Source organism: Chroicocephalus ridibundus, chromosome 3 (assembly GCF_963924245.1).
Source record: "Chroicocephalus ridibundus chromosome 3, bChrRid1.1, whole genome shotgun sequence".
Lineage (NCBI taxonomy): Eukaryota > Metazoa > Chordata > Aves > Charadriiformes > Laridae > Chroicocephalus > Chroicocephalus ridibundus.
Window position 1 is genome coordinate 93,307,234 of NC_086286.1, and position 20,741 is coordinate 93,327,974.

The window sequence follows — 20,741 nt, forward strand, 5'->3', positions numbered from 1 at the left end:
TAATATGTCTTAACTAAAGGCTAACAAAGATTTTCCATTACGTTCCAGCATACTAAAAGAGGAATTCCTCAGGATGCTATCAGAGAAGAGGTTCATTTTATCATTCCAGTGGATAAGGACTTCCGATTAAAAAAAATTCTTTCTTAAATACCGGCAGTAAATATATACACGAAACTGTTACCATTATTACAGCCTTTAAAGCACACTTAGTGGAAATTGCCTGTCTAATAAAGAAATGTCAACTCTTTAATGAGAATTACCTCGATATAGAAAAATAGTGTTAGCAGAATAAAAACTTTAATATTTAAGCAGATTGTGCAGTGTTTGAACAACACAGGTAACAATCTGGCTATTAAACTTTTATTCAGAAGAATGAAAAACTCACTGTGCATTGTTTCCGCTGTTTAATTTCTCTATGACTGACAATATGGAATTTGGCTCATGCAGCAAAAAACAGACTCAAAATTTACAAATGGCAGGGTGCAAAAATATCAATATAAAGTGAATTCCTGGACAAGGATTATGTAACAAAGCTATAAAATAAAAAGTACAATTTAAAGATATGTTTTAGTTATCCACAGACACAGAGCAGTAACAATATGATACCAAATATCATTTTACAGCTTTTTCATACTGTCAGATTTCCTCTTTTTTCCCCACACGTCGTACTAACAGGAATACAAATAAGTTTAGACTTGGTCTTGAGGTGCCATACCATGATGTTTTTCAATTTCTTTTGAATTTAAGCTTAACATGAGTTTCCTAGGTTTAAAATACTTGCTTTGGGGACAATATTGCTGTGACTATATAGTTATCTGCCCTAAATTAGACTAAAGGTGCACTTGGCAATAAGGTACTTTTAAATTATGCATAGTTTAGCTATGTAAAAACCAAGCCAGGCAAGAAAAATCATTATTTCTTAGATGAACAGTAAACAATAAAGCAAAAGGAACCATTACCCTGGGATTCTTCTTATTCTTTGAAGATGTGAAGTCTCAAACTAAATTTTGGTTGTGAATTTTCTCCCCCTGGCTCCTTCCTGCTTTCGATTTCTTTCAGCTTTGTGGAAAGACGTTCTGGCTTCTGCCTGAAACAACAGCAGCTTAAGGCAGAGAGGAAAACAGGAAACAGTAAGCTCAGGAAACAGAGCTGACTACCTGGCAATATCCTTGCCACCTGCAATTCCCATTTCCCTGGGTATACACCTCAAGCTCTCTTCTTCCACACATTTAATTCCCCTCTCTTTAACAACAGAGGTACAGATAACTCGCGTGTCCCAGTCACAGGCCGTCTCCTATTCCCTGTGAAAACGTGCAGCTCTAGAGAAAGGGAGCTGGGACCTAAGTAATCAACTACTTTGGGAAACACAAGAGATGAATTCAAATCCATTTATGTGTATAAGTATGTCCATGTCTCCACCTTCATACCGTCTGCTGCAAAAGGATAAGGGATTAAATCAGGACTGGGTAAGTTTACACATCTGCAGATAAAACAGAAGATTAGGTACAAGTAGGTGCAAGTAGCTAGAGTTCGGTTTTATTGTTGGTGGATTTTTTTTGTTTGTTTGTTTTGTTTTGGTTTTTTTTTTGGGACAGAGCAGTGGAATTGGCAGATAAACCAAAAAAAAAAAGGACAAAAAGACAAAAGGAAAAAAGGACAAAAGGAAAGAAAGGAAAAAAGGAAAGAGAGGAGGTGGATTTTGATCTGAACAAACCTTTTATTTAATTTTAAATACATTTGCAGTAAACAACATGCCAATGAAGGTCCAGAAAGTTGTGTGTAGTCGCCTTTTCTTCCCCAACACACAGGCACAGTTCCTAGGGCTAAGGTATGTACCCTGTTCAGAAGGCAGAGGGTGAAACCTCTCCTCTGATTCAGACAGAGTGGACTGAAATCAGCGGGCACCTCCCACACTGTCCACGAGGACGTGGAATCCATCTCCCTCATTTTCTCACATTCAGTCACTGTTTCATTGGGTAAAACAAGAAGAGAAGGTGCTGAGACACCTCCTCCCAGTCCTTACCATCCTGCAGGTACCACCGCTCTCTCCATACCAAGTCACATGCATTTCCAACCATGGGAAGGATCTGAAAAGGATCACATGGAGGTTAGTGCCCCCTGAGACCCTGGTCTGGGTGCAATGTTTGACAATTATGCAAGAAGAGACTCTGGAACTTCATATCCTTGACCTTCTTCATACATGAGAATAATTAGACTTTTCATAAGGGAAAAGTTTTAAAAAGAAAACGAAAAGGCCCAAATAATTTTCATTTGTGATTTCAGCTTGAAGTGTTTGCTAAATTCAGGATGGATTTGGCAGTTGAAAATTAGGGAAGGAGAGCAAAATATTCCCCAGTACATATCACATCGTGCAGCTCCACCTTCTCTTCAGCATTGGGAGACAAGCGTGAGTGCATTTTGGGGCTTTATCGAGGCCCGTGACACAGAATGACAAGCTTTAGCGGTCTCGAAATTGCTGCTTGCAGAGAGTGAAGCCAGGAGCCGACGGATAGAGGCAGCGACCACAGACCCGGCCTGGGAGAACCGCTACCAGCATGGGACAACCGGGAATAACTGACTGCACCTCAGCTGCTGGACCTGCAGCGAGGCATCTTGTTACTCTGTCGTCAGCCCCGGCACGCAGTTCTGGGATTTGTATCAAATGGCCTACACACAGACCTTTTCTACTTTACGTACCTATTCTCCCCGTATTGCTCACGTCCTGCAGATGTGAAGGGCTTGCTCTGCACCTTCAAGCTCACAGGCTGCCAGACAGAGCTGCTGGGGAGCACGGGGGAGCGAAAATCTAGAAAACTATTCTAAAAGTGTGATTAATTCTCACATGGGACTTGCGACACTGAGTCTGCCTCCTGGAAAAGGTGGTATCCAAAAAAAATAAAATGTCAGAAGCACCTTTTTGTGGGAGTAAAGAGTCTGGCCCAAAGTCTTACGAAGTAGAAAGAGGAAATCCACTCACACAATCAAGAGTTTTCATATTAAACAACTGAGGGACCTATACACCTAACAAGATACTATCTATTTATTTCACTAGAAAACTGTAATTTGTTAGTTGCTGCTCCTCATTTGAAAGGGAAAGATGTATTTGCTCTCATTATAAAATGAGAATATATTTTAAAATCAGGCAGTTTTCTGAGGTGGTCTAGATTTTTTAAGGAAACTTAAGACAGCTCTGCTGTTCTCCAGGAGTACCTGGAAGTGCATTAAAGCATTGCAAAAAATATTTTTACCAGAAAATAAAGTGGGTTTTTAAATGGCATGAAATGGAACAACATTGTTCCTTACGAAATCATAGAAAACAATTATCTGAAATTGTCTAGCATGCAATAAAAATGCTTTTCAGCACACTTTCATTTATATTGGTACTGCTGAGATGTTTACATATATAGTAGTTTGTCTTTATAGGAGGCTTTAATTATCCAGTGCCTATTGGTTCATATGTATTTTTTTGCTTCCTGAAACACCGACAAAGATAACCACCTGGGAAGTGAAAATAAATTTCAAATGCAAGATGATTTGTTTAAAGAGGTAGACATTTTTTAAATTTTGCCTCTAGTTGAGTAACTGCAATTTTGAACGCAATTATTTTTCCCTGAGATCACACTTGCAGATATGAGCTACAAGGAGCCTCTTTTAAAAGTCTTGTTTTGAATATGGATGAGTGAGAATCATTTATACAACATGTATCTGAAGGTCATTTAATTTTTTTCAGAATTAACCCATAACTCCTGGGAAATGACACTGCATTCTAAATTAACGTCAGCCACCCTACAGTACTACCGAGAGAAGGTTCAGCTCTGGCCATAGAGGCTGTATGGTATCATTACATTTCAGAAACCATTTTCTGTTATAGCACAGGAAAATGGCAGGAAGAAATACTAACAGACTAGCTATAAGTATGTAAATGGATATGGGAATGACACCAGTTAAAATGAAAACGCTCCATCTGAATACTTTTTCACTAACCAGATTTTAATATTGCTAAACTAGTGAGTCTACTCAATTTGTTTAACTCACAAACTCTTGAAACTCTTGATTTGCCTTTATGTATCAACATTATATTTACATAAAAATTTCTAATGAGCGAGGCTGCAGCTTCTCATTTTTGAGTTCTGTTTGGATAGCTAAACATGTGTACCAGTTACGCACTGCAGTTCATTTTTTTCTGGCTGAGAAAACTTAGAGAAAACTACATTAATCTCTGTTTCAAAATTAACAACAACAAAAGCAAACTGCTCTAAAACCCCTGCAGAGGTGCATCCATCTGGGGTAAGAATAATCATGGAAAACACTGAACCAAAGCTATTTTGCACAATCACTGTAACATGTAACAGAACAAAGGTGTAAATGAAGTAGCTCATCGAATCCAGGTGTTTTCTGCTTCCTCTCACGATATATATTCATTGCAGCTTAATATTTTTCTCGAGGTATTCTTCCTTTCAACTTGAACCGTTTTGCAAAGGCAGATGCTGAATGATCCATTTTGAATTATCAGGAATCTCAAGGACAAGTAAGATTTGATCTGAGATTTTATTTCACTTTATAATAATGCTGTGTGGTAGCAGTGAGGACATGGGCCATTGAAGAGCTTTGTTGAGTATTTCAGAAGACTGTAGCAGAAACATTAAGATTGGGATGAACAGAGACTGTAGGGGGAGATCTGCATGTGGGAGCGCCAGAAGGAAGAGGAAAAGGGCCATAAGATTGGCACGCGTTGATGGCACCCAGACTAGCAAGTCACGGGCATCCCAGCACACACAGCTATGTGCAGTTTCTCAGGGCAACTAGAGATCCAGGGACAGCCTACACCCAAGACTCAAATCAGCAAGGGTTCCCATCTGGGTTGGAAGATGAAGAACAGGCTGGAGCCCTTGGCTGCCCAGAGAAGGTAAGAAAGGACAGTGAACAAATCCTATGGAGTCAAAAAATGGGATGGGACAGAGAGGCAAAAAACTATCAGCACCTCCTAAAGGGCACAAAGGACACTTCCAAGCTCAACCACCCTCCCCAGCCCAAGCAGGGCCCAGGAAGCGTGACGAGGACTTGGAGCTGTTGTCTTGTTCTCCCCATCACCCCCAGGAGACATCTGGAGACGCCTGTCCTGATGCTTAGGAGAAACAGGGCAGGAAAATGGGAGTGAAGTGAGATTTCTTTTAAAATAAAATTACGTTTTCCTCCTATAAGGGTTCGCATGGAGCTCCTAGCAACAGTGTAGCAGCATTATTTCCTACAGCATAGACAAGGTGATCCTCCAGGTCGCCAGAGTAGTAAGATGAGCTCCCTCATGGAAACAACAGCAACAGCACCAACTGTCATCGAAGCTGCTCATGTTTACAGGGGGAAGAGATGGGTAAAGATACCAAGTGATTACCTGAGGATCCCTCTCCCTGAGAACAACACACAGCTTTTAAAATGTTGCAGTCTCCTGGGAGAAAAAGCACATAATCAGTGTCCAGCTGAGCACGGCCCAGTTAATATTGTTCCAGGCTTCCTGGGAGAACAGCTGATAAAGAGCGCTCTTCTCCACAGCTTCCAGGAGCTAAAGTCCTGAGAGCACTGCTGCACCGCAGAAGAGCTGAAGAACTGCCTGCAGCCATGTCTTGCTCTTGCTTCACATTCAACCACCTGTGTAAGCTGATTAACTTAATTGTGGATGCTAAAGAAGTACTTACCTCTGTTTAGTGCATTTAGTTGTCAGGTGTCATTATGGTATTCAGGCTGCTTCACCAGGAAGGACTTTCTTCTACTATTTGCCTATAGAGTGCTACACAAGTTTATATCAATGGAGTAGAAACGCCCTTTACTTGGGGCTGGTTTGAGACTTAAGCCAAGCTGTGAGGTACCTAGAGCAGTAGCAGCAAAAGAGCCCCAAGGAAGAAGATTTTTTTGCCAGGCAGCCTTGGACCTACCACGCTGTCCTAAGGCTGCTGTGCTTAGAAGTGGTTTATTGCCCCGTGCTGCCGGTGTTGCCTGTTGCAGCAGCGGCAAACAGTGGTGCCACCAGTGACTTTGGAACGTGAGGTGACACCTCCTCCTTGCAGCCTTTCCCCTGCCACCCCCCATGGCACCTCCTCCCCTCCCATCACCCCCCCAACCCGCCTGCTGGGGCAGCACCGACACACAGCACATCTACAAGGCAATTTCAGAGTAAACTGGTTGTTAATGGGCTTGATTGTGCTCTGTGAAGGCCCCATTTCTTTTCAATCAAAACATTTCATTCCTTCAGGGGTTTGCATTTAACATGATAGGGAGTTCAGTTACCCTGCAGCTAATAAATGCGTACTACTACTCACTGTTGTACTGAAGAAATATACTTTGGTTGTTTTACATTTCAAGGCACACAGCTTGCTTAAATTCACCAGCACTTATTTCCCCAAGCCTGTTCTATATTCATTACATACTTACACGTCCCCTGCTTCTTTGCATTATAGGGATGCTTGCCATAAAATATATTTCCTCAGGTGCCAGTATCTTCAAAACACCTCAGGTATTTTCACAGAATCCATTTTATTTTCTTCCTAGTGAAGTTTATTAAAGTATCCACCGCTACAGGCTGCAGTACGTGGAATGAAGCCGTAACTCATACTTAACTACATTTTTCCAGTCATGATACTGATAGCCGAATAAATTTAAGCTCTCTTTTTGACTCTGCTGGTTTTTGGACATGGTCTTTCCCTTACTAACTGGGGTCGTTTCTTTAATGACCATCAGTGTTCTTACAAGACAGGTGATTAAGGATCACTTTTAGCCTCTCACAATCATATAATTATTAGTGCCTGTTAGGTAGCAGCAACTGCACTTCTGAAATACACAGTACTTTTCTATTAAATTCTCCAACACTTTATCTTAATTACTCCCATTTTGTCTATTCTGTTTTCCCATTACTTACCAGCGTAGCAAAGCAAGACCTAAGGTACCTGGCAACTACCACAAGGACTTCCATCCAGGGTTAATTAATCCATAACTCTGGGCATCACCTCCAAGCTACACTTCTTGCCTCTTCTGCAGCAAAAGAGCTGTGAACCAAACACCACACACGTGCCTCGTAGAGATATAGTCAGTTGGGTCTCTGTTTCCCAAAGCCCGTGATCAACCAGTCTGGATTTTGTGACCTCTTCCCTCCACCCTTTGCACAGCACCCACGTGCCACGGGGCTGTCACTCTATTTCCACATGGCTTCTTGGTGATGAATACCTCTGCATCAGCTTCACCCTCTGCATTTCATTCCTTGTCCATGCTTCAGAGGGCAGTCTATTCAGTCTGTAACAGAGAAGGATCATAGACAACTTGATTACCATAACAGAAATGAAATAATATCACGTTAAAGATGCTAATCTCCTAAAGGAAGAGAAGAGCATAGAAAAAACCAATACCCAAAGTAGGCAAATTTCAACCAAAATCTCTGTATGTTTTTTAACAGAAAGCATAACTTACAGAACAAGTGGTTTCTCCATCTCTAGACGCTTCCACATCAGGAGTGGCTGGCTTTAAATCAGACTATAAATGTGCGGCTCAGTAGGAAGCAGTGTGTGAAATGCTCTGGCTTCTGCAGTGAGGAAGCTAAACCAGGCCAGTGGCTGCTTTTTGCTTTAAAATCTTGAACCTACATAAATCATCTACAGTCTCAGCCTTTTCTTTCAGAATCACTGATTACATTTCTGGTTATCGTGAGTCCTCCATCCTGTCCTTCTCTTGGCCAAGCAAATTAATTTTGTTTAAAACAAATAGGTAAGGACAACCACAAGGAAACAAAATTCCCAGTTTCTTACCTAATTGCTGATTGTGAGGACCTGGCAAAAGGAAACTGAAGAACCTGCATAACTAGAAAGGCTGAGCAATGTTTTTCGCTTGTTATATTTGAAAATTTGAGGAGAATGTTAAAATAATTAAGAAACAGAAGGGAAATGAAGGACGTAGTCCAAGCACCACAAATTGTGCTTTTGCTTCGTTTTTGTTTTCTGTTATTTGTACTGACTACAATTTTTGTTAATGCAAGACAGCAGTAGCCAGGACATTTCTCGAAGGCTGTTCAAGGGATCTTCTAATTTCTGTTTACAAGGTCAGAAAATTGAAGCAAATGAAATATGATTTGTATGAGAGACACCCTGGATGGAAATAAACATATATTGTATTCCCAGTACCTATGTGACTCGGTTACATTACAAAACACAGAGAAAAGAGACCCATAATACAAGAAAATAAGAAACGGAAGTGAAAGGGGAAAAAAGGAAAAGAAATAACCTCAAAATCTGCTATTGTTCCATTCCTACCATCAGTTTATTTAGCTTTGCAAATTACAATTTTGACCTGATTGTTAACTTTCCCAAACAATTTGAAATGTGTGTCATCTTTTTTCTGTAGTTGTATAAACTGCCAATGAATCAAGAAACTATGCCAAGGCAAATCACTGCATTTGTATTAGGTAGTTTATTTCACTTGCTTTAGTCCAAATAACTTTGGAGTACACTGACATCCAATATTCAAGCATGCAATATAAATTTAATTTACAGTCTCTTGCCTTTCTAATGCATGAGAAATTTTAAACAGAGTGCAACAGTTTTAAATATTTATAAAAACTCACAGGATTGTGAAGTTATTGAATATTATAATTTGCTTCATACATAAACATGACTTAGTAAAAAGATAGGGGGATAAAAAGGTAAAAGAGTACTACCTCATGACTTTATTATTAAAGGTTGTCTGAAAGCAGTTTTAATATTAAACAAAAAAAGAGTTTAGCAGAAAGGCACCTGGAAGTTCTCAGAAGGGGGGATGTGCGGGCCATAAAGGATCTATCTGTCTGTCAGCAGGGCCTCCACATCACAGCTCAGACTCACAGCCAACAGCTGGGCGGCTGAGGGTCTCCTGACGAGGAGGAGTGAGCTCTGGGCATCCACTCTTCAGAGAGCAGTGATCTGGGACATGAAGTTGCACCTCAAGGGCAGCTCATTACCAAAAGCAGGGCAACTAATGTGGCCATGTTTTGTTCGTGCCCTACAAACCAAACCGCTCCTGACTCTCTGGCTGGAACGGTGATAGATTTCCCCAACTAGAGGGAGTCAGGATGATGGGTGGGTGACCGTGGTTGCCCTCCTTGGCTCTGGCTAACTTCTCTTTGAGCTTTGCCAAGTGGCGTTAAAAAGGTCAGCCTTCAACCTGATCTAATATATATCGGATAGCTCTATGTCAGCTGTGCTATAGGCAGCTTCTAGTTGTAATCACAGCCCTGGAGTGGATATGATGCCTTGTTTTCTTCTTCTGACTTGAGTTATAGAGATATTTCTATACAAGAATTTGCATGTGTATACAGTTAATGACATCTGGGTAGTTTTGCCATGAAACCACCTTTAAGCGTCTTGATCCCAACTGCCTGGTGAAGACATGCTTCTGCTGAGGTGGGCTCTTTGCAAAATGGTTGTGGCTTCTGATCTCAGCAGGCTGCTGGGATGCTTTGCATGAGTACTCAAAGTAGACAAAAAAGTCAAGTTAAAGAATAGGAAACTGCAGTAAACCACACGGGTATAGAGATTTTGCTTTCTCTCCCTCTGAGAGGCAAGGTAAGAACAGGCACTGGTGGAAAGGGGCACTCTCCTCGGGAGCCAGTACTGCTGTGATCTCAGGGACAGACCTGAGGCCCAGGGGAAATACTAAAGCTGAAGGATACCATGTTTTTTGTTATTCCTTCATGCTAGGATCTGCAAACAGCAAGATTTTGTACCCTAAACAGTACACTCTTAGGGAAAATAAGTCATTTTGATTTGGAGTACCTCCAGAATCTGAGCCTAGTCAAACCACAAAGGCTGGTTACATTTTTTTTTTGACTTGGTAGACAGGCACTGAGACAACACCAAGCTTTTAAGTACACTCACTATATCATTAATTTGAGTAGTAATACCATTTTCTCCAATTTTAGGGTGACTTTGTCAGGGAAATGTCAGAGAAACAGGCTACCTACCATCCTCCTGATCTTTTCAGTGGAAAGCAATTCTGGTTTCCTTTAAATCTTTTGGAAGAGCTAAATGGCAATTCCCCTGGCTCCTTTCATTGACACATGAGAGGCAGATTGGGACACTAAGGGTGAAATGACATCTTCATGCAGCCTAATAAGAATGGAAAGAGGAATAGAGTATGAAACCTTTTTCAGCATCTAAAGTCCAGGCTGAACTCAGTGAATAGATGTCAGTATAGACCAGTGAGATACTCATGCATCCTACTAAGATCTGTTAATTTGCCTGGTTCCTATGCTCAGTCTAAGGCTGTGTGATTTCAGGGGCTAGTGAAAAACAACAACCAAAAAAACCCCAAAAACTAATAGTTCACACTTTTACTCTTACTTAGCAACAATAACACAAGAGTGACTACACTGAGTCAGATCAACGATGCATCTGGTCCAGGATCCAACAGTAAATGTCATCTTAACTATATCAAACCAGAGCAGGAGTACAACTATAAAGTCTTTATGTACGAGGGTACTGAAATGAAATTTAGCAAAAAGAGTGGTAAAAGATGATTCAAACTTCTGTTCTGCATCTCCCCTTAAAGCACAATGTTGCCAACATGCAAGTGCAGTGAGGGCACAGTCAAAAAACCCAAGTGCAATATGCACTTAGGAAATGGATTGAAACAGACGCAAGACATAGGCTTTAACTAGGGAAAAAAAGCAAATCGGTGCTCTCCCCCCCTAAAAAGCCTACAAAAAAACCCCAAACCAGATAAGGTCATTTATATAATAAATCCAGAGGACAATTGAGATTTCTTAAGACCAGCATTCCCATCAATATTATACTCCCAGGACACAAGTTCCCTTGACTTCTTGACAAAATGAACAGAAAGAGAAGAAGAAATGTGTTCCGTCCTGTATGAGACAATTATTCATTGTTTTATTCAGTTCTTAAATTACCTAATACACTTAGACTTGATTAAGAATACACAAGATATTGCATTACCCAAGAACGTGTCTCAGGATGAGGAGAAGGAAAGGGGGAAGGCACTTGGAACTATGTTTTTCCTTTAGCAGACCTTGTTGTAGTTCAATTACAACTGGGAATCCCATGTTTTATAATGCTACTTGCGGGCTGAGAAGAAAAATAGTACAAGGCAAGGTTGTGATTACCACTACTCCATTAGGGAGCTGCAGCATCGGTTACACACTGCCTGACTGGGCCCAGGGCAACAGAAAAATAATTAACCATTTTGTTCAAAACAAGGGCATGGCCGATGCAGGCTGGGGCCAGGGGTCTGCGCAGGGTAGGGATAAAATGCTCAAAATCACTCCAGGAAAGCGCTAGATCCCAGAGTTTCCATCTCATCCAGGAAGGCTTTAGGGAATTTGTTAAGCTTTTGCTAACTTTAATTACAACGCCTAGAAAAATAAAGGCAAGCCTATATTTCAGTTTGCCCCAGCAGTTGTATGGCAACTGAGCCAGCAGTTCTGAAAAAAGTCAGCTAAAAAACCTGAAATGCTCCTGCCAGTCTAACGTCTTTAGAGATTTTTAGTTGCAAGTGAAAAAACACAATACAAACCATTACATGAGCAGTGGAGCTTGGCTCACAAAAATAAAAGGGAAACTTATCACCTGGCATAACATTTAAAGGAGAACATAGATAACAAAGTGTCTTCCTTCATATCCTTTACCACCATATCATTGATCTCTTCCAAAAATACAGAACAATATGAATCTTTTACAATATCATCGCTGTGGCTTCTTGCTCAGCGGTAATCCAACAAGAAGTTTGTGAAGAGAAGGTAATATATGACCTGAAGCACTCCTGTGCTTTGCCATTTTTATCAGTCTTCACAAACAGACCTTTTAAACTTCAGCAACGGGAAGTATCACTCAGCTACCCAATTTATTGCTCAACAAATATAAATGATACAGATGAACACAATGCAGTACTCAAAAAGTTTATGTCTTAAAGTGAAATCAATATATTCGTCCACAATATAAAATTCTTCTGGAATGATCCGAAATAAAGAGAAAAATTGACTATGTCTGGAAAGCAGGGGCAGAGACCATACCACACCACATTCCACCTGGGCAGGAAAATGACAGATTATACTCCTCATGATAAGGTTTAAAATATATGCAAGAAGTTCAGATATACTTCCATAGACTCACCTTTTTTTTAATACAATGGTCTTGCATTTAGTTCAAAAATACATAATGTTTAGTTGAAGAACACAGGACAAAGAAGAAGATGCAATAGAAGACCACTGCCTTATGATAAGAGCTATCACACATGCGAGAAAGACACTTCCCAGACTAGAAAATCAAGAACCTAAAACCATGACCAAGCCTCCAGTTAAATAACTTTGTTTGCATTTATAATAATTTTCCCATCATTTGTCCCATCTGTCTATGGGACAGGATTTTTGGCTTGTCCATATGAAGTATAACAACACTAAGATACTTGCTAAAAAATAATTGGGGGAAATCAAGTTTGCGTTAATAAAATAAAAACTTTGAATTTATAAAGTTCACCTCTGGTTAAAGGCAAACTACCACATTGTTCAGTCTCTGAAGTCGCCGCAAGGCCTATTTCTGCACAGCGCTATGGCAGTCCAGACTAATCTAAACAAATGCAGCGAGCGCAGCAGTCCTCAGGTTACCTCGACGAGCACCTCTGTTTTTTCCTGCCAGGAAAAACCTCACTTGCGAGGTCTTGCGTGGTTTGGCACTGTACAAATCTGAGTAGCTGCCGACGGGCAGCAGCATGAAGCCAGCAACACATTTGTCTTGGAAAAGCAATGTGTTTCCCGGGACGTGTGAACTCAGAAAACACAGTTGTTATGAGCCCTGGCTTTCCATCGCTAGCAGATGAGCAGCATCTCACCGCTGGAGACCTTCTAGCCAAGGGAAAGGTGACTTTTAAGCAACTTGGTGCCTTGTACAGTTTGTATGGTGTTTGGGTGCCTTGCATGCTGCAAGAATTGGTCAGAGATTTCTTGCAATTTGAGCAGATCAGTTTGGCTACAAAGTCGCTACAGCTGCTTTCTCTTCACACCATTCCATTCCCTTTTTAAAACACGATGCCTCGGGAGATGTGCAAGCTTATATTTGGAGTCTTTTCCATACTTCCTCCAGCAGAATGGACTATTTTCAGGTCCTTTTGCATTTTTCATTCTTATCCATCTCCAATCTTTTCCTCTGAAGGTTTTGTAGGCATATGTAACTACAGAAGGAGAAGTCAGCAGCTGATTTTTTTTAGGAAGACTGAAGCCATCCACAAACCAATACTAATGAAGTATATGATTTTTCATTTATTCCCCTTACTGGTCATTCAAATTTTCCTTCAAAACAGGTGCTTGACTGTGGCCTGATGAAGTCTCCTGGGCTTCTGGAGCACTACGGTGCCTCTGTCATTGACGGAGGTGCCCTTCAGTGCTTCCTCGCCGTGTTTCTTCCCCATCCTTCCACAGCTTTAAACAGAGCAACTAGTTAACATCAGATGAGAATCTGCTATGCTCCATTTTGACTTTCTGGAAAACAGCTAGGAATTCAAGTCTTTCCTGCCTAGCAATCAGCAGAGACAGTCGTATAAGCACTTCTTCAATTAGATGCAAGTACAAGATCAAAAGTTAAAAGTCCACCGAAAAAAAAGACTATGAGAGCAGACTTCAGAATGATAATCCTTACGCTAAAGTATGTAATCCTGCTGAAATCTGTATTCAAAGACCATTTCTGCATAAGAGCAATACCTACTGAAACTCCCAGGGTAAAAAATGATTTGGACAAGATTTTGTTATCGGGCAGTATCAATTTTATTTTTTTTTTTGCTTTTATCTCTTAAGTAGCCTATACTGGCTATCACTGTCATTAAAAACATGCATTTTTAAAAACCCTTAAGCCACTGTTTCTAGTTATTCTCCTTGAAGATGTACTAGCTGGTAACATGGGAACTTTCATCATATATCAATTAGTTAGTGAAAGAGAACTACTGCACATGCTAATTTACTGTTTTCATTAAATGGAGCTGAACAGCATTAACACTGATGAGCCTAATGAAATGAATATTACATCTCAGTGGATACTCTGACTCAAAGGCAGAAAAGTACCTGCAGCTACAGGAATTTTCCATACTGAATTTTGAAAGAAAAAGCAGATCATACGGCTCGTGCACTCACATACACAAATTTGCAGAAAATTTCCATTAAAAAAATATTTAATTTCTTAAAAGAATTTATGTTTGGGAGGGATAAAATTTGCTTTAGTGAACAGCAGAAAAAATGCTGTGTTTCTGCTAAATTTTTCATTGACAGCTTGTATCGCTTGTTCCAGAGCTTCACAGTCACGGGCCTTCGAGTGCCTCTGTTCCCACTTCCCCCGGCTGTCAGGCTGTTGGTTACGCAGCCATCCACAGGAACACAAAATAACGTCACAAGACATGAAAACTGCATGAACTTCCCAGTGAAGGGAAACAGGAGGGACAAATACACTTCTCTTTGGTTATCATCACTGTTGCTTCCAGCGTGCATGAATTAAACGACCACGTCTGCAAAAGCAGACTTGAGAGCTTCAGCTGGTATTTAAGTGGGACTTGCATACTTGTGACCCAAATGGTGAATCCCCAGTGCTGTAGACTCACCTCGTGGGCTCCTGAAGGCCAATGGCTGGCTGAATAATACAACAATAAGGAACGCCTTCAACCTTTATTACTTACTCAAAATTCAAATTATTGAAATTTATTTTCTTTTGTCACTTTAAAAGGCAGAGTGATATCAGCTGGAAATATATGCCGAAAAGGTAAACAGTACCCGACTCCTTCTTACAAGAAAATTTGGCCTTATGAGAAAATCTGAGTCAAGTGAGCAAGACAGGGAGAGAAAGAGTGTTAAAAGAGGCAGAAAAGCTAAGAAAAACCTCCCCATTGCCCAAAAATCAAGAGGCAAGAGGAGACAGGGAAGAAGTGAATACCAAAGAGGATGGAGTGGGTCCCCAGCTAGATTTGGAGTAAGACATGATTCTTAATTGCACATGAGAAATTCCAAGTAGTCATGAAAAAATGCAGACCCCTTATCCTAAAGGCAAAAGTAAGATGGAGCAGCTTTGCCCAAGAGTACCAAAAGCCAGCCCAGGGAAAAGTATAAGAATTCAAGCTTTTACTTATGACCAATTCTTGCCTATCAGCGATCTTCAGTGGAGGCATGATTTAGACCATTTCTGACCTATCTGAGGCATGTCCTGGAAGCTGTCAGGGCTGCACTTCATCACCACCGTGCCTCTTTATCTGCTTGAAGAAGATCTGCAGAGGAGTCTGTATGAGAGACAGCAGCTCTGCTTCTTAACTAATGTAAATTAGTATAGCTTCATTATCTTTATAGAGCTGTGACAAATGTATATCAGCTGAAGATCTGGCTTATTCTGCCTTGTTCTGCTTCAAGCAAACACACTGTTTATCTCCATTTTAATGCAAAACACCCTATTAAAGCCTTCATTTTGACACAAGTGGGCTGCATGAGTGAGAGAGAAAGCTGATAAGGTTCCCAACAGTTGGCAACAAGATCCTCAACTAATGAGTAAAAAATCTGAATCACCGTCCTGCTCTTCTGATGACGAGTATTTGTAGTCATTGATGTCAGTAACGCAGGTCTCTGAGAGCGGCTGGTTTGGGTAGGAGGTGTTATGTTGCAGGAAGGAGTTACAGACAGTGAGCCCATCTCCAAATGTCCGCACAGAGACTGAAGCATTTATGTGAAAGCTTTGACCTGGACTGACATGAGCTGCACAGCTGCGCCAGTTTAATACGGTGCTGTTCATTGCTGCGTAGCCACTGTATCAATCCACCCTCCTCCTGACCCGCACGCCTCTTCCCGAAAAGCAGGGTGCCTCGCCACAAGCTAAGCTAAGAGAGCGGGCTTGGGCAACGTGCTCCCAAGTGGGGCCCATGTGGCCTCGTGGCAACCATTAGAAACCTTTGAAATGATAATACAACACATAAAGCTGAGTCCATTGGAAATCCAATGAGAAGAGCTGTGTGGCAAGAGGTCCCCCTGAGGTTAATTTGCCCATGCGCTGTATACAACACGCAGACATTCCATCCCTCATTCAGTGTTTTGTTGTAGGGGCCAGGCTGGGCTGTTACTCACCGAACTAACATGCCAGGTGCCCTGGGAAAACCACCAAACGTTTCCTTACATCTTCAGATTCCTTTATACCTTTCAAACCTGGGCTCCAAATCCTCTTCACTTTTGAAGGAAGGACTCCCTAAATTCTCCTCTCAGAATGGTTCTCAGCCCTTTCTCATTGGGAGAGGCAATCTGCCGCACTGACAGTTCACCTTGCAGTCCCTCCTGGGCATGAGTAAATATTTGCTGAGCCTACAGCACCACCACAGTAATTGCCTCCACGGGCATGGTGAAGATAAAGCAAATCTAAGAGGCAGGCTTCCTCCTTTCCAGTTTCAACAAACATTTGTTGTCCAGTGTGTCATTCAATGTAAAAAATATGGAAATACTTTACAGCAAGAGTCACTTTAGGTTTACATTTTCTTCTGGCAGTGTCAGGGAGGGTATTCCCAATGGGGCACAAGTGAATGTTCAGCTTGCTCAGGTAGTCCTAAATGCTTGGTGCAGCCCCTCTTGTTGGGTCTGCCCTAACCCCTAGCACAAAACCCAGCAAAGCACAGGAGGCAACCAGCTCTTCCCCCCGTCGCAGAAAGCCAGGCGGTGATTGCTAATGCAGTGCTGACACTGACTGAAGACTGAGTAAGGTTTCAGATGAGTAACGCCTATGTTAGCATTTCGAGCATCCCACACCGAAGAAGAATCCAGGAATCCTGCAAAAATGACACCACCCAGTTGATTTTTTTTTTTTCAGCTATTTTTGAGCTCCCTTCCTTTCCTTATCACCATTTTAAAGGCCAATTTCTTTGTTAACATGTAAAAGAGTATTTGCAAAGGTCTCATATCTATGTCCTACATAAGAAAACAGATAGTGGTCTGCACGACTGATTCAGAGGTTGCTGCCATCTGCCATATTCCAAATACCACGTGTCATTTCAGAAGAGATATAAGAAGAGAGTCATAAATATGTGACTAAGTGATATGAGAAATTTGACACCTAAGGAGTAGCATTTTCTGCATGATCTCAAACTCAATAGAAATAAAGAATATATTTTTAGAGCTAAAAGAGATTAATTTCAGCATGCTACAGAAATGGGACCCATTGAAATTTATGTGAGAGAAAATTACAAACAAATTCCACATGTGGACAAAATAAGTACATACTCCAAGCATTAGCAATGATCTAAAATTAGGCTGGAACCTAACTGAATTAGAATTGTAACCAGAAAATATTTCCAGTAGAACCAAAATATTTTTGAGGTAGCCAATGTGCGCAATAGGAGTTTTCCTTACAAGAAAGTAGATTAGTAGTAAAAATGCAGGAGATATTTTCAGAACAAATCTTTGCAAACAGAAGAAAACAATAACTTGCTGTCCCTTAGCAAAAGGGAATCTTACCAGATAGAGGATTATCCTCAAATCTGTTGGAATCCAGAATTCTCTGTTTTGACCCCTCAAAATCGATGACAGTATGTCATTAAGAATATATCTGCATTTACTGAAGAAACCACAACAACAACAAAGCAGAAATAACAGTGAACATAGCCAATATACATATATATTTGATTTCCTTGTTCACAAACACCATCTGGAAAAGTCTCATCCATAAAAATGAAAGAATGGTAAAAAAAGTGTTTTCTTCCCTGTATTGCATTAACATCTGAACTTCACAAGGAGGTGGGTCAAACTGAATGGCAAGTTAAATTTTACAGCAGGAACACAAAGTATAAACAGAAACAAAGCTAATAATGTGTGCATATATTATACCATCTCTTGTGCTTTGGTCTTGTTCAGAAGAGCCTGGAGAAGTATGGCTGAATGGGACCTCAAATGGGCACCTGTCTGTCCTATGGTTACTCTGGAGGGATGCTTTTCCAGCCTGTTCAGAAATATTTCCACTCAGTGAGACCTGCAGCCTGTCAGGCAGCTTGTTCCAGTGGTTCACTACATCCATAGTGTGTTCACCACCTTGGGCTCAGAGAACACGTTATTCTCTTTCTTGAAGCAGCCGCACATACTTGGAGACCATTATCACATGTCCTGCAGTCCTTCCCTTCTTGGGCTAAACAGTCTTCAGTTCTTCTGGTCAGTCCTAACAGACACACTTGCCAAATTTCTTACTATTCCTACTGCTCTTCTTTGAACACTGGTTAGTCCAAATCTTTCATGGAAAAGCTGCTGAAAACCTGACCGAAGACTGCAGCAGTGGGCTTGGCATTACTGAGCAGAACCAAAGGACTGTTTCGCATGCTGGTTGTACTTGTAGGTTTATACGTCCCCAAATGGTATTTCCCTTTTTTCAGTGCCATGGGCAGCTCAAAAGCCATTGTAACACCTAGATACTCCCTGGAGAACTGCTCTGTAAAATAGAATAAAATATTTCAGTTGGAAGAGACCTACAACGATCGTCTAATCCAACTGGCCTGACCAATTCAGGGCTGACCAAAAATTAAAGCATGTTATTAAGGGCATTGTCCAAATGCCTCTTAAACACTGACAGGCTTGGGGCATCGACTACCCATCTAGGAAGTCTGTTCCAGTGCTTGACCATCCTCTCAGTAAAGAAACACATTTTAATGTCCAGTCTAAACCTCTCCTGATGCAGCTTTGAATCATTCCCATGTGTCCTATCACTGGGTACCAGGGAGAAGAGCTCAGCACCTCCCTCTCCACTTTCCCTCCTCAGGAAGCTGTAGAGACCAATGAGGTCGCCCCTCAGTCTTGGTTCTCCAAACTAGAGAAGCCCAAAGTCCTCAGCTGCTCCTCATAGGACATTCCTTCCAGCCCTTTCACCAGCTTTGTTGCCCTCCTCTGGACGCATTGAGGGACCTTAATGTCCTTCTTAAATTGTGGGACCCAGAACTGCACACAGTATTCAAGGTGAGGCCGCACCAACGCTCAATACAGTGGGGTAATCACCTCTTTTGACCGGCTGATTACACTCTGTTTGATGCACCCCAGGATGCGGTTTGCCCTCCAAGCTGCCAGGGCACACTGCTGACTTATATAGAGCCTGTGATGACCAGCACCCCCAGATCCCTTTCTGCAGGGCTACTCTCCAGCCATTCCTCTCCCAATTTATTCTTGTGTCCGGCATTACTCCAGGTGCAGGACCCAGCATATGTTCTTGTTAAATTTCATGCCATTAATGACAACTTTACAGTTGTCCCTATTGAATCTCCATTTTCAACTTTTCTCTGCCTTGGAGCATAACTGTAGTATTTCTGTCTTTTTTAGTATAAGCACCCTATCTATTCCTTCACCCAGACCACTAGTGAAAAGAAAACAGACTAGAATAGAGTGAAGGTAAAACCCTGCAGAGCTGCATAAAGATATCTTCCCCTTTTGTCAAGAAACTGCTGAAAAGCATTTCTTGAGCACGATTTTGCTTGCAGGTTAGGGTTCTTTCATCTAAACTGTGATTCTGTAGCTGGCTTGCGAATATCATGTTAAACATTGTGAAAAGCCTTACTAAGAACCAAAGTATAAAATATTCATGGCTCCCACTCTACCCACAAATGCCATTATCCCACTGTAAAGAGAGTTACTTGGATTTACCAAGAACAAGTTATAGGAGAAGAGAGTTGGTGGCAATTCATCTCATTATAGTTTTCCAATAACTTACGAATAGGTTGTTCCAGAGTTTTTCTGGGTATTAAAGTTATGTTGAGTGGTGCGTAGCTCCCTTGCTTCTTTTCTCACCCTTGTTCCCCCTGACGAAAGGGGGCAAAGCAACAATGATGTTGTCAATTTATGGCACTTCATCCACCCTTCGTGAATTCCCAGAGGTGGCTGCTGCTGGCTCTGAGACCTTTTTAGCCAGTGCTTTTTCTGTCAAAGAATGAAGTTCTTCATGTATGGAAGAGCTAAAAATATCTTACTTATCTAAGTATCTGATTTACCTCTAACCAAGGCAAAGGGTTTATTGTTGGTATTAACTTTGCTAATCTCTCCTTCTTGCTGACTTTTCTACTGAAGATTGAAAGAAAACACTGTCTACCTCGCTTAATATTTAATTTTAAAAAATGAACCTTCCACAACACTATAAAATGTAAAATGTAGTAATGGCAAATATTTCCTGAAGTTCAATTAGAAATTCAGTTTACGCTCATAATTGTAAATGCAATGGAATTTATAATTGTCTATTTTATTTCCTTTAAATCCTGGTTAACCTCTCGCTGCTTCTAAATTAGAGTAAAAGCAGAGAAATGTAGAGTGAGAGTAACCTCAGAATATCAATATAAATTGACTGAAATATGTTGCTGAGAATGCAACTTGCATGTTGAAATCAACTCTTCAGTTGTGATACAGAACTTGAAAACAGGAGATTAATTCAATAATGGTCACGAACTTTCATCTTCTTACACTGCTATTAAATATACTGTTATTAAACGTTATGTAAATCATTATTAATTATATCCAGCACTGAAAATACTGCTGTGTAGCTACTATCTCAGTGGCAATGAACATAGGAAAGACAAAATGACAGCTTTTCTCACCATGGTTGCACTGGAAAAGGGGAACTTTGACACCTTCTGACGAGTAGAAAGTTATTAAACCTGAGGGGAAGAGTTGGCTCTACATAAAACAAGTTTTTGATCCAGCAACTTCTAAAAGGCAATTTGCACTTGATCTGACTTACATATTAAATAAATACAGT

At 40.9% G+C, this 20,741-nt stretch overlaps 1 protein-coding gene across 1 annotated transcript in view; it reads right to left on the reverse strand.

Moving 5' to 3' along the window:
- Positions 1–959: 959 nt before the first annotated feature.
- MEI4 (meiotic double-stranded break formation protein 4) overlaps positions 960–20,741 on the reverse strand; it is a 137,669-nt gene continuing 117,887 nt past the window's right edge. Inside the window, exons 2-4 of the transcript XR_010070428.1 lie at positions 7,213–7,278; positions 2,024–2,087; positions 960–1,087 (exon numbers count right to left, since the gene is read on the reverse strand). The gene's annotated coding sequence lies outside the window, so the exon portion shown is untranslated. The remainder of the gene's footprint in view (positions 1,088–2,023; positions 2,088–7,212; positions 7,279–20,741) is intronic.